Source organism: Eptatretus burgeri, chromosome 2 (assembly GCF_056783735.1).
Source record: "Eptatretus burgeri isolate ZD-2024b chromosome 2, Ebu_testis_v1, whole genome shotgun sequence".
NCBI classification, from domain to species: domain Eukaryota; kingdom Metazoa; phylum Chordata; class Myxini; order Myxiniformes; family Myxinidae; genus Eptatretus; species Eptatretus burgeri.
In genome coordinates this window covers 139238915-139249037 of record NC_140962.1, presented here as the reverse complement: position 1 = coordinate 139249037, position 10123 = coordinate 139238915, and the positions used below count along the sequence as shown (strand labels likewise).

The 10123-nt window shown below is 45.0% G+C and overlaps 1 non-coding gene across 1 annotated transcript; it reads right to left on the bottom strand.

Moving 5' to 3' along the window:
- Positions 1-8585: 8585 nt before the first annotated feature.
- LOC147033293 (U1 spliceosomal RNA) lies at positions 8586-8749 on the bottom strand. Its single transcript, XR_015055647.1, has one exon. It is a non-coding gene; the product is annotated as a U1 spliceosomal RNA (small nuclear RNA).
- Positions 8750-10123: the final 1374 nt, after the last annotated feature.

Below are 10123 nucleotides of genomic sequence, written 5' to 3'. Positions count from 1 at the left end.
AATTTAGCTCATTAATATGCAAATTAGCAGTCACCATTATTGAAAATGTAGATAAATGGACATGTAGATAGAAAAAAAACCGCTTCAGTCTCTGTGAATATAGATCACTTTATTATTCATACAGATTCAACAATTCGACAGTACGCAATGAAAGCAGCAAACAACATGAACAAAAGAAGACATTCCTGTGTAAATCAAATGTTCATACATTATACATATATATATATACATATATATATATATATATATATATATATATATATATATATATATATATATATATATATATATATATTATACAACAGGTTTGTAAACCTTATGAAGGCTACTACAGTGCTTGGTGTCTCATTCAGTGTCAGAGTCATCATCAAGGGCAAATGCAGCAGCTGTCTTGGTGCGCTCATTCCTGCAGCCAGTATCTCCATGGCACGTACAGAAAACTGTGCATGGTAACTTGGCTGCTGTGCAGCGGCATTGAGCTGTGTCGCATTGCTTGTCGGAGGAACATCCACATCGTATTAGCTCCAAGATCTCTGGTGGTGCAAGAGCGACGTTGGGCGGCGGCATAATTGGAAGTAATGATCTTGATGCCTCATCACGTTTCCATCCATACTGAGTGGGATCCAGAGGTGGTGGCTGCAGCTCAGCAGCTGACTTCCATATTGCTGTCTGGATATGAGCGCGTCGCACGTTTTGTTCAAAGGACTCTGTAGTTGGTGGCAGAGCCTTTAGGTCTGGTGCTTTGATGGCATTTGGTTGCACCATCTTCATAGACCACACCTCTTTGCGAACATCAGATATGTTGCTTCTCTCCTTGCTACCATAGCAAGCAGCCATGAACACAGTGGCTTCGGTGCTGACATCGTCAAGAGATGCATCCACATTCCCAAGTTTTTGAAGTGAGTGGCCTGCGGCGAGTGACTTCTTGCCAGTAAGTTTACCTCTCCCATACATCTGGGCAACGGTGTCACAACCTGTCAGTGTGTGTAAAGCTAGTAGGTCTTGCACCATCCCGGCATGCTTTCTGGCAGTGGCCCCAATGTCGATCAACGATTGGCCAGGACATGTTGCTTCCATTGTTACGCAGCATTGCAGATGAAGTTCTGCGAAGTGATACACAAGCAAGATGAACACATCAGTATCATCACAGATGACTGTGATGCATTTTGCGCCATCTTCGGCAACTTTAGCGACTTGCTGAATCATGATGACATCTGCCTCCTTATGCGTCGTCTTCAAATCAGTGCGACACCTTTGGGCTCCGTGGTGTATTTCCACTGGGGTGGACTCCTGTCCCGTAATGACGAGCCTGTGTTGGCTCTGCTTTCTCTGTTGACTAACGTCAATCAAATTCTGGCAAATCAGTTCTATCAGCTGAACTTTGTTCTCAGTTATTGACAGAAGCACCAGCTGTGGAGGCAGTGGAGTCTGGCGGTTCAACCTGTGGCACCTGCTAACTTGCTGCCCAGCTCTTGCTAATCTTGTTCCACTCTTGATGCTGAAATCATGATATCTGTCAAATGCCAGATATACATCTGATTTATCCACCTTTGCCATGATGTAGCTCGTGAAGTTGTCAACAAAGTCTTGCACAATTCCCCTGTTCAGCCAATGAATAACCCAGAGGATTGCACAACCATCTAATATGGTGACTTCAGGTTGTGGACCCAGTTTTGTTGAGATTTCCACTTGGAGATTCTTATTCAAAGTCCACTTGGTCTTTGCTATACTCATCTCCCCCTTTTCATCGAACATTGATGTTGGCACAGGTGCAAGCTCGTACTCTAAGACGTCACATAGTTTGATGTGTCGACTTTGTTGGAGTCCCATGACCCTGGAGTAGATGTGATTTAGATCACAAACCTCAGTAGATCCCACACGTATGACTTTGTGTCACTGCCATAGTTATGACTTGTTTAGATAAGGGAGCGTTGAATCCTGCTGGCCAGCTTTCTTCATACGAATGCATCTGTGCTCGGCCAATGTCAACTGCCCTTGGAGCGTTCACCTTCTCCGGTCCAATTCTGCCAGTTACAATGTTGACAACTCTGTCTGCATGTTGGTTTGGATCAAGTGGGTCGATACAGGACTGGAGTTTTCTCCTTATCTTATCTCGGTCCTCTGCATCAGATCGTATGCGTGATGGCTTCTCTTCCTTGTGAATGGTCACCTCTGTGACTATGTGCCACTCAGACATATCTGTGAGATCGTGGACTATCTGACTAAACGTGTGCATACTATAGGCCCACTTCTTCAGTGTAGAATTCTTCAATGTAATGCCAACGATTCCATGTATGCCATGACCGTAGCACATGAACGTGGACTCAATGTACATATCTGACCATATGCTGTTCCATCGGCCCTTCTTGTGCCGCATCACGTGATCTCCTTTTAAGAACATTTCCAGAATGTCTCCATGAAGCCTTTCCATCGATCGAAAGTAGTAGAGCCCATATCTAGCATAGTTGTGATGTCCAGCCGCAAAGAAGTAGGGGAGCATCTCCTTCATAGCCCAAAGATGCAATGGCCAGTCTCCTTCACGCTCAGCACGAACAAACACCATCATGATGAATACAGGTTTCACAAGGTTCTGTACCCATAGTTGTGTGGTCTTGCTCTTTGTTGCTTTGGTTTCAAGAGTGTCCATTAAGTCTTCATGACTTTCTGCCTGGCCATGCTGGAATGAAGGACCTCCTCAGTAACCAATCGCAGGGCCCTGAAGTTTTGGGGAAACTTTTTTCCACCAAGCATATGAGCAACACCTCCAAAGGCAAATTTCATCACGTCTTCCAGCCCACTTTCAGCCATCAAGTTCCCCACACAACCGATGAAACTCATAAGGGTGTGCATGCCGCCCAGCCTTGGTATGAACTGGGTAGATCGCTCAGGATAAACCCATTTAACATTAACGGCCACTCGATACAGCTGTTGGTCGTTTGTGAAGATGGTTGCGGTTTGTCCACACTCTGTGGTCAAGCGTTTTCCCTCCTCCATTGCTGTAAACATTGTGTCCGGATCAGCTGGATCCATATCTATGAGTGATGTATAAATGGCCCTCGTTGCAGGTTGGATGGATCGTCCTTGCTCTCTGCAGAGCTTCGTATTAAAGCCACTAAACTCTGGTGTGTTCTGATCAGAAGTGATTTGCTTCAGAAAAGAGAAATCCATATCTTGAACTCTCCTAAGTTGTATACCTTGATGAGGCAATACGCGGAGAGGTAACACCACACGTATGGCTTCTTCAACTGTCATCGCTGGTTTCTCAGGTCCCTTGTACCTTTAAACCGAAATGTCTTCTGTCACAGGTGTCTTCATTTCATCACGGATCAATCGTCTGATGATGGCTTCATTTTCAGATGTGGAAGATATCTCCTGATCTTTTATGGTAAGTAGTACTGCAAGAGAATGTGTTGAAACGAGTGCATTCTGGGATGAGTTATTTGTGTCGAAGTTGTCAGCAACAACCTGAACGAGGCCACATTCAGCATTGGCGGTTCCCCTTATCCCGGAGTGAAACAGTTGCAGCCTTTGCTGCTGATCCCTTGAAACGCTGAAACTCATCAGAGGAACAGGTCACACGATAGTTGTACAACTGCTCGATGAGGCTTTTACGACTGACGAGAACTCCCAGTGCTATTTGGAGTGTAGTTGGTCAATTGGTGATCATATTCGTTATGATGTTTCCTATCATATCTCCTGGAAGTGTGCAGTCGAGTTTAGCTGATATTTTGGAGAGTAGCAATTGAAGGGTTGAACTCACTGCTTCATTAGCAATATCTATATTAATTCTAGTCTGATAGGAACTGGGGTCGGACGACAACTGCTTAGATTCCTGTGCAACCTTCTTGGCAATTTGTTCTATGGAAACATCAATGGCGTCATCTCCATCTGATGCTACTAAGTTGATTGCAGTAGACGCTCTGCTGCGAAACAAGATTAAACTAGTGACACCTTCACCAGACAGAACCAGAAGCTCAGAGCCAACTATTGTTACGAATCTGGAAACCATGCGCACTCAACATTCAGGTCCCAAAGTTAGTTATGTCGATACGTATGTGTACAGTACAGTTAGAATCCATCCCCTTCTGTCTAATGGGAATTACATGTTTGCACCCCGGGTTATTTTTTTAGCTAGGTTTTTACATCAACAACTACAACAATAACAACACCATCGCCGCCATCGCCCACGTGCATCGTGTCACGTACAGGGGTGAGTTGGAGAATAGGATGCTCCCCTGGCTGTTCCGTTTGGGTTCTCAGACACGCACGGTGGAGGGTGGTCGTTGCCCCTCCCACCAGACCATCCCTTGCCCAATCAGGGAAGCTATCACCTCAGGCTGGCTCTGCCTTAGCCAGATGGAGTGGTCGGCCCGGCCAATCCGGAGGCCGCTACGAGTCGCCTGACAACCCACCATCCAATCAGGAGGTGAGTGGTGGGGAGAAGAACCTCCTCCCTCCTCAAGAGGAGGAGAGTGGTTGGCTGGGGAGTGTTGGAGAGACAAGAGTGCGTTCTGGAGGTTCGTGGGTCGTGGCTGGAGCGTTCTGCAGACGGTGTGCTCGTGGCTGGAGCATTCTGCAGATGGTGTAGTCATGGCTGGAGTGATCTGAGACAGTGGTGATAGTGGTTGAGCGGCCTCGTTCGTGGGCCGTGGACTTGGAGGCGTGGGTGCAGGTCCCACCATGGTGGTCTCGGAGTCGGTGTGGCCGCACAAAGTGGGCAGGTACCCCAGCCCGGCTTGATCGAGATAGACCCACGAGGTCAAGTTATTTTGGGTGTGTGTGTGTGTGTGTGTGTGTCCGTAGGCCCAGTCTGTTAAGTAGAATTGTGTAAGTGTTTTCCTTTCCTTGTAAATTACATTTTCTTATTCGGTTAACTATGCCTTCTTGCGTGCTCCCCTGCCCCATTATAAATAAATATCCCTTTTGTTTAATGTTCCAGCTCATTTGTGTTTCTTTCATTGGCTTGGCACGGTGTGTGTTGAGAAATAGCCAGGCAGAAAATTGTTCATTTGGACCGACAGGCCTCGGTAATCTTTGCTCGGGTTACACACGGTTCGGGCATGGTAACGGCTCGTTCCACTCGAGGTCCGTCAAGGGTATGAATTCCCCGGTAGCTTTGCCACGTGGGTAATTAGGTATATGAAGTTTGGCAATTGACCCTCCGTCACGCGGTCAAATTATTGGCGATTCATGGTCCTGTAAGGGACCCGTGCCTTCCGGCCTTATCCGAGGGTCACGACCTAAATTCCGGGTGTTCGGTGGAGCCGACTCTACTGCTCCCTCTAGCGGTCGTGCTCGCCACCGATACCCAGCCCCACAACAGTATATCCAACAATTTGGATAACAGGGTTCGTCGAGAGTATAGCTTTCCTCCATGATCCTTGTACATATTGTAGACTTCTACTGAATTCCAGATGCGCAACACGTCGTTTTTCATCTATAGGACGGTAGAACTGACAGCTGGCTCAATGTCCTGAGTTTCTCTGCCACTGTGTGCTGCTGCTGCAACAGAACGGGGTGCCATGAAGGACTTTCTGCAGTCATCGTGATATCTCGCATCAGCAGCATGAAGATCGCTGATGGCGCCCAGTAATCGTATCTTGACCTGGCGTCCTTCTTCATCCTGGCGGGAATCAACACGATCTGCAGTCCGACAAAGGAGAACTCGCCGCCAACGATTAGGATTATTCTTATCAAAGTCCATGATGCACTTTTCTCCGCAAAAAATGCAATGTTCTTTAAAGTCAAATACTGTCGTCTTTGCTTGTTGAAGCATCTTCCAAACAGACATTACTCATTCGTTTCAAGTGTCTTTCTATGTGTGGTCGTGATATGTACGTCGACACACAGTCTCTATGGCATTTGAGGTCGATAGATTCGTCTGCCTGTAATCTCTGTTCAAGCTCTTCATGTATACCATCTTGTCTTGCTTTGCTTGACCGGATGATGCTTCGCACTCTGTCTGGACCAACTGATACCAGAGGTTTTCCAGCTTTAGTTGCATCGCAGGGACTGAAGAAACAGTTTCCCATGGTGATGGAGCCTCAACCTGTAACATTAGAGGTAATTATAAACATCAGTAAACATTTAATTTCTTTGTTCGTATATTATTGTAATGTTATTAAATTTTAAGTGGGTTTATCATGACCAGTGACCCTAAAAACATAGGTGTAGACACTTCAACCAGGCAATTTGGATGCTTAGTTTTGGAGATATTAAGAAAAATAGTAATTTCGACAATGGCCACCACTAATTTGCATATTAATGGATTTCTACAAAAATGCTCAAGGGTGCCAGAGTGGCATCAATCGGAATATTCATTCAGATGGTCTGGTGATCACAAAAATGCAGAAAAACATTGTGCGGACCCTAATGCACGCTTTTCTGGCCAACACTCGGACGAAGAGGGCTGTTGTGCAAGTCGTACTTAGTTGCAAAATCGAAGTTTTGCAAGTATATTGGTGGGTCTGGTCTGTTTGGATGTCAATCGCCTGCAGGTTACATTTCTACTCCGAATCTCTGATCTTCAAGAAACATCACCATCTGGCAGAGGTATTGACAAGCTGCAAACCTGTTGTTTTTTCGGTCAATAGGTCAAAAGACCAAAGGCCAAGGACAAATAAATCGTCTATTTTTCAGCCGATTCACTTGATATCTACAGTATGTATATATTGTGTATAATAATGAAAAAACACGGATGGACGGTGAATGAACTAAGACTCTTTAGAACCTTTGCAATTATAAGACCACGAAGACCTGAATGACCACAAAGACCTTCACACCCCCTCCGACCTTTTTAAGCCCCTGTCAGTATGTCTATTAATCATGTACCGTTTGATCATGACTACATCTATTAATTACTTATTATTGGACCTTGACTACGTCTATTAATTATCATGCCTGGTGTTGGCTTAATGGTTAGGGTAGTGGGCTTGGGATCCTAGGGTCCTGAGTTCAAATCCCGCTCAGCTGTTGAATTAACACCAGGTGGGGTTGACTCTGCCTGTCATCCTTCTGAGGTCGGCAAAATGAGTGCCAGCATGCTGGTATACTGTGTCGGAGTGGCGACCCGTCCAGGATTGTTCCCAATAGCCAAGGAGACTGCTTCGGCGGCACCAACGCTCTGCACAGAGTATGGTCCTAATGGATAGATGGATTAATTATCTCTATTAATTACGGACTGTTGGAACATACCTTTTAGAAATGTCGACCTTTAACACCCTTACACCATTTATTCCACTTAAGACCTGGAACACCCTTTAAACCCCGAAGAACCCTTTGACCTTATATAACCATAAGGCTCTAAAGACCCCCAATAACCTTTATTCCCCTAAAACCCTTTAGACCCCAAAGAGCCATGAGGTCCTTAAGACCCCAAAGACCTGTAAGACTCCAAAGAGCCATAAAATCCCCATTAGATCCCTCATACCCTTTAGACCCTTTATAACTCTAAGACCCTTAAGATCCTTTTTAACCCTAAGACCCTTAAAGACCCCAAAGACTATTTAGGACCCTGAGACACTCTCGACTTGATAAATCCATTTTGGACCCTAAGACCCTGTAGATCCTATCGACCCCATTAGAACCATTAGTCCCCTAAAGACCTTTTGTCTGAGGGCCTTCTGCAATACCCCTTGAGGTTCACCAGTCAAAATCAAAAAGGACCCACATCGGTAAACCCTCTCAGCACCGAGCTTGGAGGGTGCAAACTAAAATTAATTCATGAAATTTATCATTCTCTTTTTTCAGGGTCTGCTCATTGTGTTTAGTGGAATCGGGAAAAGTCCCAATAATCAGATCAGAAAAGTCCCCACGTGGAATAGAAGAAGTCCCACGTGGCAAAGAGAAAACAGTGTCCATGACAACAATTGCACTCCATTATAATGAAATGGGATATTTTTGTGATTTTATTTTCGCCAAAACTCAGGATTTTTTTAAGATGTCAAATTGAAACTCACATAGCTGATTTGTACACAAGTGTAGTATATATGTATAAAATTTGGTCAAAATCAGTCAAAGGTCAAGGTCAATGGCATCCAAAACGTGTAAACACCGAAAAGGTGGCAATGAGAATGTGTCAACCAGATTAGTAATGCACAACATTCCATCATGTAAAACACTTAATAGGTCAAATTTTCCAAATTAGTTTCAATACAAACTATTACTTGGATTTCGCAAGTAACATGCAATGCACATCATTCTTGTGACTTGCAAAATCGAAGATTTTTCAAGTATATTGGTCAGCCGATTTTGCTATTCTGTCTGTTCTGTCTGTAAAGCAGGAATTTGTCATTTCGTCATGGTGCTGCCCATAACTCACCTGTTCTTCATGAAGGATACCGTGGGATCTTCAAGGTCCACGAATGAAGGCCGGCAATACGGGATATCCAGTTGAAGGTCCATCTGAGGTACAACACGTATAGTAATCCATACGTCGACCTTCCCTCAAGGCAACAGGAACACCATGAGCTGTCAAAACTCCGGTTCGAATCCCTCTCCAGCTGGAGATGAATGAGTTCATCTCCAAGAACATAAACCATCCCACCAATAGTAAGATGCAAGTTTATCTGTTTTCAGTTTAAAGTGAGGGGATAGCGCGAACGCAGTCCCCCACTACCACAAATAGTACGGTCGAGTTTCCCACATTTGGGGAAATCGCAAGGGTCAACCCCCCCGGAGTGCAATGGGTGAGTCTCACCATGAGGGAACCGCCTTACTGATCACGGTATCTCTCCCGTCAGGTAAGTATGAGTTGTTCATTCACGGGATTCCTTTTCTAACTCCGATCACCGTCTTGCTGTCCTGGGACCCATTCACCACATCTGAATATTGATATAAATGGTGAATGTTACAAGAACTTTACAAACACATTCTAATCGGACTATTTGGTTCGATAGTATGATTTAGATATTTGGAGAATTTCTCCCTTCGCCGTTGTTGTGAGAGAATTAAATATATCTTCATGATTTGATCCCTTCTGAGGATTCCGCACTCATATGATGACGCCAGGATTAATTTAGTGACGTCATGACGCCATGTTTAACTTATTGACGTCACGACGCCTGTTGTCATGATTTCCAAGCTCGGTTGTTTCCTCCTCACAAGAATCTTTTGAATCATTTCGTTCCATAGCCTGATGTTGGCTCCACGGTGACGGTGGCTGGATTAACATCCCAGGGTCATGAGTTCAAGTTTCTGTCCGTCCGTTGTTGAATTAACACCAAGTGGGTTGACTAAGCCTGTCATCCTTCAGAGGTCGGCTATTTGAGTAGGCGACCAGATTCCTGGTAACAGCAGCACCGATTCGAGCTGGCCCCGAGAAAATACTCTCACCAATCAGCCACAGGCTGAATCCGAATAAATACATAAATTTCGTTCCACATGGATCGATCTGTTTTAGGCCCTGTCACGCCTTGACGTTTTAGCCAGCGTATGGCAAGGTTTCAAAATGTATTTAAAACGCTGGCATACGCTGAACTATTGATGTTTTTTTTAATTTTGGGCGTATAATGTGTTGGACGTATGCATAACGTATTAGTAATGTACACAGAACGTTTTCATCATATATAGATAACTTGTACCAACGAATGCTGAGCGTGTTGTCGGCGTTCACAACCTATGCCCAACGATAGTCTAACTTATGCATAGCACACGGCAGCGTATCGCCGACGATCGCGTGGCGTAGGCTATTCATAGGCTGCGGTTCGGACGATTCAAATCATAACCGCACTAGAAATCGAAGTGTGAAGCCGCTGTCACACCTTGACATTTTAGCCAGCGTATGCCGACGTATGAAAAAATTGCCGAACCAAGCTGGCACAGGTCAAATACGTCATGGGTAAGTTTTGTATACGTTAAGAGCACGCTGGCATACGTCGTAGAACGCTGGCATACGTCGTAGTACGCTGGCATACGTCGTAGAACGCTGGCATACGTCGTCATACGCCGATTACATCGAGAAATTTTCAGCATGTTGAAAATTTCTCGACGTACTCGACGTTTGACACACATTCCGCATATGCTGGCATAATCTGAAGGCACGCTACGCGATCGTTGACACATGTCGACATACGTTACTTGTATGTTACTCATAAGTCGAAACACGTCAAGGTAATGGTTACCG